This window comes from Branchiostoma floridae, chromosome 4, assembly GCF_000003815.2.
Source record: "Branchiostoma floridae strain S238N-H82 chromosome 4, Bfl_VNyyK, whole genome shotgun sequence".
Lineage (NCBI taxonomy): Eukaryota > Metazoa > Chordata > Leptocardii > Amphioxiformes > Branchiostomatidae > Branchiostoma > Branchiostoma floridae.
Genome location: NC_049982.1, coordinates 2886872 through 2898627, shown reverse-complemented (window position 1 = coordinate 2898627; position 11756 = coordinate 2886872). Strand labels below are relative to the sequence as shown.

Below are 11756 nucleotides of genomic sequence, written 5' to 3'. Positions count from 1 at the left end.
TGTATCTCTTGTCACTGACGTGATATGGTCGTGACATTTAAGTGGTAGATAGCTTTTAGCGACATAAAATGTGGGGCAAGTTTCAGTCCCCTGACATTTAATTGTGGAACTGCAGGGGCGTTTTTGTCAAGACACTCCAAAGCGGATAACTGCAGAAAGGAACGACGGATTGCCTGCATTTTAGGCATGCAGGTAGCTTAGGCAAAGATGTTCACAATGATATGCATGCTATGCAAATGAGGACTTAACTTGCATAATTAATGAGGAAATTGTATAGTTCCATTGTTTTCAATAACTGGACCTCAATACACGTAACACATGTTAATTATGATAGGTGGAATATAAGCAGATACCAAATATGGTAATGAGGAACTTATTTGCATAATTTATGTAAAAATTCAAAACCGCTTTATGATCAATAATGGGAATTTCATAATTGTGACATGTGTACGTTAGTCAATGATGAACAACACCATGCATGAATTATGTTGATGTGTTGGTCAATTGCCTGAAATTTACGAAAGCTCTAAATTTTCATGGAGGTATGAGGTCGCCGAACTCTAGTTAATAATTGTTTCCATGGTTACACATTCCTCTACCTTTTCCTGATCCGGAGAATCCTCCTCCGGAAAGGCCTCCCCCAGTAAAACCTCTTCTTCCATATTCGTGAAACTCTTCCTCCAGGTCTGCAATGTTGGCCAACTACAAAACAAGAGAAAAATCATCCATCTTTCTGTACTATAACAGTCAGCAGCAGGCACACATCTGTGTAATGAGGCTCCTCCTTGCATATAGGACTTCTATTTTACGTCTCTTCTGGTTTATGGGGCAGCTCCAACCTCGGACCGAACCGGGGTCTCACTGTAATCAGCTCATCGCTTTCAGGATATTTTAACCCACTGTTTGGTAACCTTCAAATAATACAAGTAACAACGCAAGTGACGTTTGGTCGTTATTTAAAAAAAGGTAAAATAACCTCTTCATCGATGTTAATTTTGATGGCGCCTTCTGCTGCAGTACAGGTTACAGTCGCCAGGAGAAGCAGCAGGGCCAACTCCATGGTGGGCATGTCTGGGCCTCCCAGACGTAGGATCAGTCACGTGATTTTGGTCTGCAATAATAGAGAAAACTTGGTTACTTATGTATTTATTATGACGACTAAAGGCCTCTGTGTAACATTACAAAACACATAAACACACACACACACATGCCATACACAAACACACACACAAACACGAACACATACACAAACACAGACACACACATTATGGCTCTCACACGCACACCGAGAACTCTCCAATTGCAAGACTCAAATAACAGATATGCACACACACACACACACAGACACGCACACACACACACACATGCACACACACACACACACACACAAACACACACACATGCACACACACACACACACACACATCATGACACATGCATATAAACATACATGTAAACACATTAACATTGAATCCAGCGCCTGTTTCTTTGGCAACGCCCCCTTTTCTGCCATGCGAAGGAAATTGTCTAACAAAAGGTGTGACGTATGCCCGGGGGTGAGCAGCATGGGGCCAAATTATACAGATGACAAATGGCAACTTTAGAAAACAAAACTGAGATTCAAACCACCATGTATATTTTTTTCACGAATCAATCAATCAATCAAATCAATCAATCAGTCACGTGATTGGTCTGCAATGATAGAGAAAAACTTAGTTACTCATTTATTTATTAGGACAGTCTACTGTGTGAATCCTGAAACTCTCGCACACACAAACACTAAACGCGCATAAAAAAACACACACACACACACACACAGGTACACTCACACACACATACATACACACGCACACACATGCATAAACACACACACAACACACACATGCACACATACACAAACATACACATGCACACATCATGACACATGCATATAAACGGTGATACATGTATATACATAAGCGTTGAATCTAGCGCTGTTTTTTTGGCAACGCCCCCTTTTCTGCCATGCGAAGGAAATTGTCTAACAAAAGGTGTGACGTATGCCCTGGGGTGAGCAGCATGGGGCCAAAGGGGACAGAAAAATGGCGCCTTAAGCGTTCTTCAGAAAACAAAACATCCAAGCGACATCCAAGCGACCATGCATATGTTTATACAGATAAAGCAATCAAATCTGTATAAATAGTATGATTTTCTAATCAAAAAGCCTTTTCTAGTATTTGATTCGTCCGCACGATTACTAAGAGCACCCGCACCTAACTTACGTTCCATCCGTAGCACCAATAACCTCCTTGATAGCACAAGTGGCCATCAAACAATAGGAATGCAATAGGAGCTGTCGACCTTATAACATACGTCGTTTGATTTTTTTTCTTTTCATTTCCAGGCCCTCAAGATGATAGATGATGAAGACCTCGCAAGCCCCCCTGATGTGTCTCAATCAAAGACTGCATGCGCCACATTTAATACAGCATCAAATCGAAGGTTTGTGTACGGAAACGTCAAGCTTCCCCGTGCATTGTTTCGTTTCAAATTCAACACAGATGTAACGTTTTAGCCGAGTCACTTAAGGGATGAAATCATTTTCCCATTTACCGAAAAAAATATGTTAGGACTAATGGTAACATTTTTAACTAATAAAAACGGAATCTAGGTCTGTCAAAATGTCTATAAATTGTATCTTTGGGATAAATTGTGATTGACGTTATGACCTTTTCATACAGACAACTCCCGTGGTCAGCCAGCCGTGTTACAGCTCCCGAGTCTCTTCTGTCCTCCCTGCTCAATGCCTTTGCGGAGACGACAGAAGACGCCCGGGAGCATTAATACTGCTGAATACCAGTCTACCCAAAAGCCCCTGGGCCCAGCGCGCATGCGCGCGAATACAGCTGCGGGAGCTGTAACTATGGCAACCGCGAAACATTCAGCTATGATTGACAGACGTTTTGCCACCTTTCATCTTTGTCTGAATATTAAGGACATTTTTGTTATATTGATTATTATCTATGTGCGACTTGAAGCCTACATTTCCCCCACAAAAGGGTTCTTCCAGTTAAACCACTCAGACCAAGCTAGACTGTAGCTTCCAATTTGTTACTTGTACATAGGTACCAATAGTTCCCTGTACATAGACTAGATATAGACCTCCAATCCCAAGTCCCAGACCTACATAAGTTTAACTTATGTTCTATAGCTACTCAAGAATGTTTGTCTTTATTAGGCTTAACCTTGTTGTTCATTTGAAATATACGTTAACCATGTATTATAACTGAAACTATGTAAAAAATTATGTTAATTATATATATGTGTATTCTACGAGAAGTATAAATGTATGTACATGTGTGTGTTGGTGCCCAATAACAGCTTAGCTGCCTGGGTTTGCCTTGTATTGTATTGTCTGCAAGTTCGATAAATCTAAATCTAAAATGTACGACTTTATAATCTCTAATCTCAAGCATTTTTTGCGCAAATTAGATATTGGGTCGGGCTGCCTTCCCTACAGCAGAAGTGGATTTTAATGTGCATAACACGCAAGTATGGCTGAGGGACCATCAGAGAGGCACAGGACAGGTTTGAGCCATGAATGAAGACAACATAGGGAGGGAACAATGAAACATCCCCGGTGGCAATGCGGTGAGGGTTCCCAATCATAAGCAACCGGGGCAGACTTCATCATATAACTCCACTCTGCAATGCTCTGCACATCGATTAACAAGTCACAAGCTCTATTAGCCAATAAATAAAATATCAACGCTCTTGTCAATGAAAACAGTTCCACAAACCAATACGAATACAGCGTTATGCATAAACAGAGGCCAGATGTAATGTATTAAAGTGCCTCACCTGCCCACTAACAAACGCCCCCTTTTCCTGTCAATCGAGTCTAACAAAAGCTATCACTCCTGTACGGGCTCGTCATCTGGCAGTTTGATGATACAGGCAACTGTCAGCTTAGATGTTCTTAAGAAAAAAAAACACTATCTATTCATAAGTTATGCTCTTTAACTTTCCCGAAGGAAATGAAATATGCTACTACTGTGATGATAAAAGCATGAAATCTGTGCATGGTCACAGGTCGACCAGAACAGTTTTCATTTTTATTATTCGGAGTGATGACTTGACTACCCCCAACCCCCCCCCCCCGCCATTAAAAATGCCAAGAACAAGAATGTTTCAGTTCATGGATTCTGAAAAACACAGCACGAGTGTGAAGGGCACGAACAGAATGTTGTCAAGATCCACTTTGTTTTTCATCCTGGAGAATGGAGAGTAACCGCAGGCCTGATCTATTCGACTCTTAGAGGCGCACGCGTTTATGAAGCGAAAAGATTGAACCAGTACGAAGTACGAAGAAGACACCCGAGCTAAGTTCTCAAACAACTACTTGTGTCAAACAATCATTTGCATTAACTGTGTCTTAGCCTTGATATCCTTTGAAATCCAAATTGTCTTCAGCTTGACTTTGGCTTAGCTTTGTTTTCTTTGGAATCCAAATTGTCTTCAGTCTGAATTGTCTTACAACCTTTCCTATTGGACATCTGAAATTGTCTTCATTTATAGTTAGAGTATAAAAGAACCGTTTCTTCCAGGACTCTTCAGTGTCACTGACGAAGGATAGTGGATTCTATCCGAAACGTCTGACCGTTTCAAAACCATATCCAGTTGCTTGAGTAACTATTTTTGGCATATCTTATTACCTGGATGTCTAACCTACATCGACGTAACTACTTGTACTGCAAACGGTGAAATTTATGAACGGTAAAATTTGTCCATTTGCCGCATTTCTAAGTGGCAATGAAAACCAGCTCAAAATTCCCTCAATTAACAATATCTTTTTTCAACTCGCCACTCACACAGGCCAGATCCTGTAAAGACGAATGTTTTTCGACACCACAGACATCATGTAAATGAGGGCTTTTTTAAGCAGAATAAACAATGTGCGATATGACGAGTTTTTTTAGACAACTCGTGTCAATCATTGGTAAAAACATGTCAACTGAGCCGTCCAACTTTTGTTCATCTGCTGTTACTGAACTTTTCACGTGTCCTGACTGTTTATGCCAGCCAACTGATCTTGTTGTTCACTGACTATAAAGATGTTCATCTAACGTTAACGCGCTATGTACATGCTGACTCGTCAGTGTACACCAACTAATTGCATCACTGCTATTGGCATAAGTCTGGGATTTGCATAAAATTCTGAAAACCGAAACCATTTGCCATTCACACCATTATAAATACAATGGCATAATCGCATCATCTATTATGGCATAAATCGGACATTCGGGTAAAATATCGTCAGGTCAATCGCATACTGACCCGGAAATATGTGATAGAAAACAAGAAAAAAAAGTCGAAAATGAACTATCAGCGGCCTTTATAAATGCATTCGATCGCCAAAACTGCCGCTGAAATGGACAAATAATGCTGGTACGCCGCGGCGGCGGCACCCGGGGGTTACGCAATACAAAAGCGCAAAGGCTGACGGGATAGCATCGTCGCCATTTTTATTTTGTCTAATACGCGCGCTGATGTTTGTGAACTTTTGAGCTAAAATTCCCACTGATTTTGTGGACATCCTCTACCCAAAAGTAGCCAGTATGAAGCTGAAATGTTTGTAAGTTAGATAAGTTCAGGCATTTAGCCCAGTACGTTCCGAGTTTGTAAATATGGCTGGAAGACGAGCGATAGTTTTTGGCGTCATTCACCACGGCATGCTTGTTTGTTTTCTTGAGCGCTACACTACATTGCTCACAAAATCGTCAATTTTCAGCAAAGTTTCAGTACCTTCCGCCAATAAGTTGTAATTAAACTAATGCTCATCAGTAAATATGTTATGTTAACCTTACGATGATCGTACTGAGAAATCACATGCCGGTAAATGTAGTCAGTACAGTGTAAGCTTAGAGTTAGAGTCACGCTAAAACTACAAGACTTCAGTTCTTTCTGTGGATATCGGAGCATTTCTCGATACTATTCAACGTTACCACATGATTTTAACGCTACATTAAAATGTTGATGAGGTGTCCGATATGTATAAACATGTGTGATATCATTCTGCACTGAAAAGTGATTGAGTCGAGACTCAGCGGATGTTGTATTTTGTTTTATTTCTTCTCGTATCATTACGGACTATGTATGAATCTTTACCGTTCCTGTAAAAGGAGAAAAAAAACTTGGATAAATATGAACTACAATATATATCAATGTTACTTCTGCATATGAAACATACATGTACTTGTTCATGAATAAAATTTAGTGTATAATACCAGTTTTGACATGTGTGTGTATGGTTATTTCAATTGGTTCCGAGTCCGTAACCAACACCCCCCTCCCCCCGCCGCCGATCGTTTGGACTCTCCTAGGGTTATTGGACTAAGTCGGGTGAACGGGTAAAATTCGCTGACAAATCGCTGATGCCAATAGCCGACTTCTACTAGTATCTAACAGAGAATTTCTCAAACTGACTCTTGAAGCAATTATCATCTCCCGCATGCCCATGCGCGTTTTTGTGGACCCCAGCAGAAGAAATAATGGGCAGTCTGAGGACCTTTGCAGACAACTCCAGAACACGGAAACAACCAGCGGCGCTTACACAACTAGGGATCTGAAATTTTTCTTTAGTTAAAAATGTCAACCTGTAAACCCGTGATGCCGAAAAGGGCACGGACAGATCCGAAGGATGTACGTCGTATTTACACAAAGATAACTCATGCTGTTCTTTCTTTCCGCTTCTGCAGCACGTTCTGATTTTGCAAAAAGGACAATGCAATATGGACACTAGCCAGATAACGCTCTCAGCATCGCTTAACATTGAGGTTAGACATCAAGGCATGTTTTACCATCATGTCTGCTATTACAAATATAAGGTAGAGTCAACAAGAAAAAGTAAACTCATCCATTCTGTACTCACCGGCGGCCAGACGATGTGACTATGCCAACTCTCCCCGACACGGTGACCACACAACTCCCTGACAGACTGACCACACAACTCCCTGACAGACTGACCACACTTAGTCACCATCAGCCGTCCTGCAGGTTTTTCAACTGGCCTAAGGCTCTACAAGACTTTAATGTCCCTCCAATCGTTGGGCGCGGGAAGAAATGCAAACTCTAACAGTTCCATTTTAATAACCTGATAGAAAGGTTACAGTAACTGTAGACCTGTTTCGTTGGCTGATATGTTCTGCAAGCTATCGAACCCAATGTGCATAGCCATGTCATGAAGTTAAAGTGAAGCGAAGCGCTCAAAAAGTCATTATCTGATTATACAGTATTGACGGATTACCAGCATTGATTGATAGCGAAGCGATCCACTGAACCGCAGTTTATATCAGCTTATATCTAATGTTTATAACCTAGCTGGCAAACTGAAAGTAAACGGCAGGGGGATCAGTATTATTTGCTAAATTTTTCGATACAAGGCACTGCAGTGATTAATTGATATTTTACCCAACAAGAAACCAAGAAACATGGCAAAGTTTAGTCGCTGCGAGGATTTTATTTTCACTCTAAGGCTCGGTTGTCATCTATGGCATTCTCTGGGCACTCTGTCAGACCAGCGATGTCAGTGCCCTAGTGAAATGGGGGTGTGAAAGGGTTTAAGGGTTTCCTGACCAGCAGAGAGTAGGCGGTGTTGTAGAATGGCAGACATCGGCTTTATCTTGTTAGAGTATCGGCGGAGATTCTACAAGTGACCGTCCGCTTCCTCCATTTTACAACACAACAGATCGGATTAATTTGAGTGTGCAGCGATGTCCACCTGTTACATAGAGAGTTGTCTACTCACATCAATCAATCACTTTTGTCAAAGGTATGAATACACTCGCGGATTTGCAAATCAGGCAGTTTCATTTCTTTCTTTATTTCTTTATTTGAATTTACCACATGCAAAAACAAGTGGAAGGGAGGACAAAACAGGTGTATCAACACCTTTACAAGTTGTCCTCCCAAACGAAAAACTACCAAAACTTTCATCACGAAAGTTTACACAATATGTTCATGAAACGTCATCAAACCGTTAAGTGTTAACCGCGAAGAGCTCGAACTCTTTCTTGTGAGGTTAAATACGCAGCTAGTGACCAGATATTCTGACGGTGCAAATTTGTCAGGGCTTGACCGATTACCTGCAGCCATTAATGCCTTTATGGTGCTTGTTTGTGGAAGAAACAATGTGTGTGTGTGGGGGGGGGGGTGAGATAACCTCCGGCATGCGCACAGACAACACACCTGCGAACCGATGGTATCGACATGTCAGTTTATCAAACTTCTCCTGTTTCCAACATCCGTTGTAAAAATGCAGTTGATATACTAGTACTTTAGTTTACCGACATTCTATTTCATTTCACGTGTCCTACCTTATACATGCGAACAAACAGAAAAACAAAATTCTGTTCTTAAGGCTTACCCCCAAAACAAGTCAAGTAGTAATGTTCTGGTTTAACAGATAACGTCTAAGTGGAAGTTCGCTTTACGTTTACTCGCCACTTACATGTAGAAAAAGTGTGGCAATAAAAACTATTGCCATGGCGACGGTATTATGAATGGATGACAAAAGAGAACAATTAAACGAAATGTGTGTTATTTAGGTGACAGATATCTATGTGTTTTGAAATTGACCAACTCTGGCTGTGGTATACTAGTAGTTGCCTCTAGTCGCTAATAGGTAAAGGGGCGTGAACAATTCATTACACTGGTGGTATTTTACTGCATGAAGGTCGCACATCCATTTCAAATGCTTTACAGCGTTAAGCTATGGGTATGCAGAAAGGTCGTACACGGTCTACTGGAGGAGACATAATCTACGCTGTATAAGGGGGGCCTGCATACCTTTTTCCGTTAAGCGTTACGAGCCATATTTATTCACCGTTAATCGTTACCGACCCGCTCTCATTCAACGTTAGTCGTTATTATCGGTGAAGCGTTATAGTTTTGTTTTTAATTCAACGGTAATTGTTATTTGTTATCCTGGATTCACCGTTAAGCGTTACCAAGAAATTCTTTGTAGCAAGTTATACCCAGGAAGTCATACCAAATAGAGCCACTGAAACTACAGGGAATGGCGTTTCAAATGGTCCAGATTTCAAAATTTCTATAAGAACTTAGCCCATAATGTTGAAAGGCGCAAATTAGCGCTCCACCCAACAAAAACGTGTTGAGCTCTTATCATCATCATCATCATCCGGGCGTGCCGGTTGCACAGGTGCACATGACTCTCTCCCTCTATCCTTCCCTATGAATCGCACTATTATAAGACCGTGGAAAGGCGAGCATCATGCTGATGTCTTATCCAGGTGGGCTCCTGTTTAGGGAGCTTTTCCAGATCGAGTCGCACAAAGTCAATCAGGTCACCAAATTACCAAGCCACAGGCAGGGACCATACCAGTTTTTACGTCGATAATTCATCACAACGGCTTCATCAGGGGTCTACCTCAACAGTGTATCAGTGGGGTTCAAGTACCGCCTACCGTCCTTGTCAACGAGCTGTGAGCTTTTGTGGAGACATCGGTGGCGTGCTTGGTTTTGGGAGCTTGGTTGTCCGGGTCCGGCGCAATAGATCGCGGGTTCGAATCCCCGGAGCAAGCTTGGGGTAAAAACTGCTCTACTCGCCCCTCTGGTGTTTCACTATAGCTAAGGGCACAACCCGACGTACGTGCAAATACGTGAATACATAGAAATGATTTCGTTGATCTATCCAGTTTATACTCATCAGCCAGAGGAACTCGGACAGTCCGCCCTGACAGACAGACTGGCCACACTTAGTTATCAACAGTCGCGCTGCAGGTTGTACCTTCCGCCTAAGGCTTCATGGCGACCACTGTGGTATGGTGGTAAAACATGGCTCATATCCGATAATTACATGGGTAGAAGATCTAAGAAAATACTTTGTCCTAACGTATATAACTAGCTACCTCAATCTGTTCTAGCTTTCCTTGCTGTTAACACTCACTCACTCTCACTCACTCACTCACTCACTCACTCACTCACTCACTCACTCACTCACTCACTCACTCACTCACTCACTCACTCACTCACTCACTCACTCACACTCACTCACTCACTCACTCACTCACACTCACTCGCTCGCTCGCTCGCTCGCTCGCTCGCTCACTCACTCACTCACTCACTCACTCACTCACTCACTCACTCACACTCACTCACTCACTCACTCACACTCACTCGCTCGCTCGCTCGCTCGCTCGCTCGCTCACTCACTCACTCACTCACTCACTCACACTCACTCACTCACTCACACTCGACAAGCCAGGTGCTCTCACGGTTTTGCATGTTAACTCTTGTGCGGCTTTGAACGATCAAGTGTTTTTCACAAAGCTAATGTCCCAAACTGTAATGATAGTAACTTGTGATGGGTGCGGGAACCACCGATGTATAATATGCGTTCGTCTGTGTGCCTCAGAGTTTGGTCTTCAGAGCTCGGGCCATATTGCCCCCCACCCCCTCCCAACACACACAATCCACCCCTTCTTACCCCTCCCCAATTACAGAAACCGTCATCCTCGGCAGCGAAGGAACCACGCGGGGGACTTGCATGGATCAAATTTTACAGAATAAGCGCGTTTTCTCTTTATGACACATAAGGGACACGTTGAAGACAATCTATCCCTCCCATTAGCTTGAAATGCCAAATATCGGCCAGAACCGCCCTCCCCCTTCCCGGCCAGTTTGACCAAAAAAGGCCGGTCTAAACAGGTTTAAGATAACGTATGGTTTATGTCAGATAGTACAAGCCCCTGTTGTTCACGTCGCGCGATATGAACCATCGCTCCTCGGTTTCTCCATGACCATGGTAACCAGGTATGCATATTTAGTTAGCACGTGTCTTTTTAATATCTACTTGTTCGCTACACCACGGACCTTTCGTCGTCATGTTTGCTTTATGAGCTCATTGCTCGTTGGGCATATATTATCAAGTGGGCTATGACATATTTGCAGTAGAGTTCAATATTGTGTGTTCTTCTTGCTGTTTACACATAGTGCCAGTTCCTCGGGTTAGGAAACCGCAATAGAATTTTTCATTCTTCAGTTTCTCAATCGATGAATAAAGTGTTTAACTAATCTTTATTGCATCTTCACCAATGAGGTTATGTTTTGGGGGGCTGTGTCCCTTTATTTGTTTGTGGACATCATAATCTGAGACGTTGTGGACGAACCTTAATTTGGTCTGTCGATGGGGGTGGGTTTGGTAAACTAAAGGGAAGAAATGATGAGGTTAATGTACTTCTGTATGTGGTACTGCAGATGAATCTCGGCCTGAATACCTCGTGTTCTACACAGGTTATGGAGATCGATAGATAGTTCGCTTGGTCGGGAAAAAGCGATGTGAGTTCTCTAGCAGCTTCCAATGAAGATAATCCTTAATTGTACTAAAATGTTTTTATGGGCCTGATGCAAATACATTAATGAATTAAATAGCAAAACCCAAAAATGTTTTAATTTCAAACCATTTTAATCACCTCGAAAAAACTTACATCTTGCATCTTTGCTAAGGTCAAAATACTTAATAAAAAGAACAACGCATGTTCCGTCATTTCAGTTGGGAAGTAATAAAGCTATTCTACCGTTTTTTAGTCTCACCAAGAATACTGCCATTACCTTAACTATGATAAAACATACTTCTAAAGAACAACACATGTTCTGATATATCAGTTGCGCACAAAACTATCCTGACTTTCTTCCGTAAATAGTTTCATCAGGTTGGTAGATCAATCGAACAAAGTCTTCGTCGTTTCACAACCTTC

The 11756-nt window shown here is 42.0% G+C and overlaps 1 long non-coding RNA gene across 1 annotated transcript; it reads right to left on the bottom strand.

Annotated features, from left to right (window-relative positions):
* Positions 1-536: 536 nt before the first annotated feature.
* Positions 537-6986, bottom strand: LOC118414509. The gene is made up of 3 exons (XR_004830979.1): positions 6911-6986; positions 977-1111; positions 537-702 (listed from the first exon to the last, which is right to left on the bottom strand). It is a non-coding gene; the product is annotated as an uncharacterized LOC118414509 (long non-coding RNA).
* Between the last annotated feature and the right edge of the window lie 4770 nt (positions 6987-11756).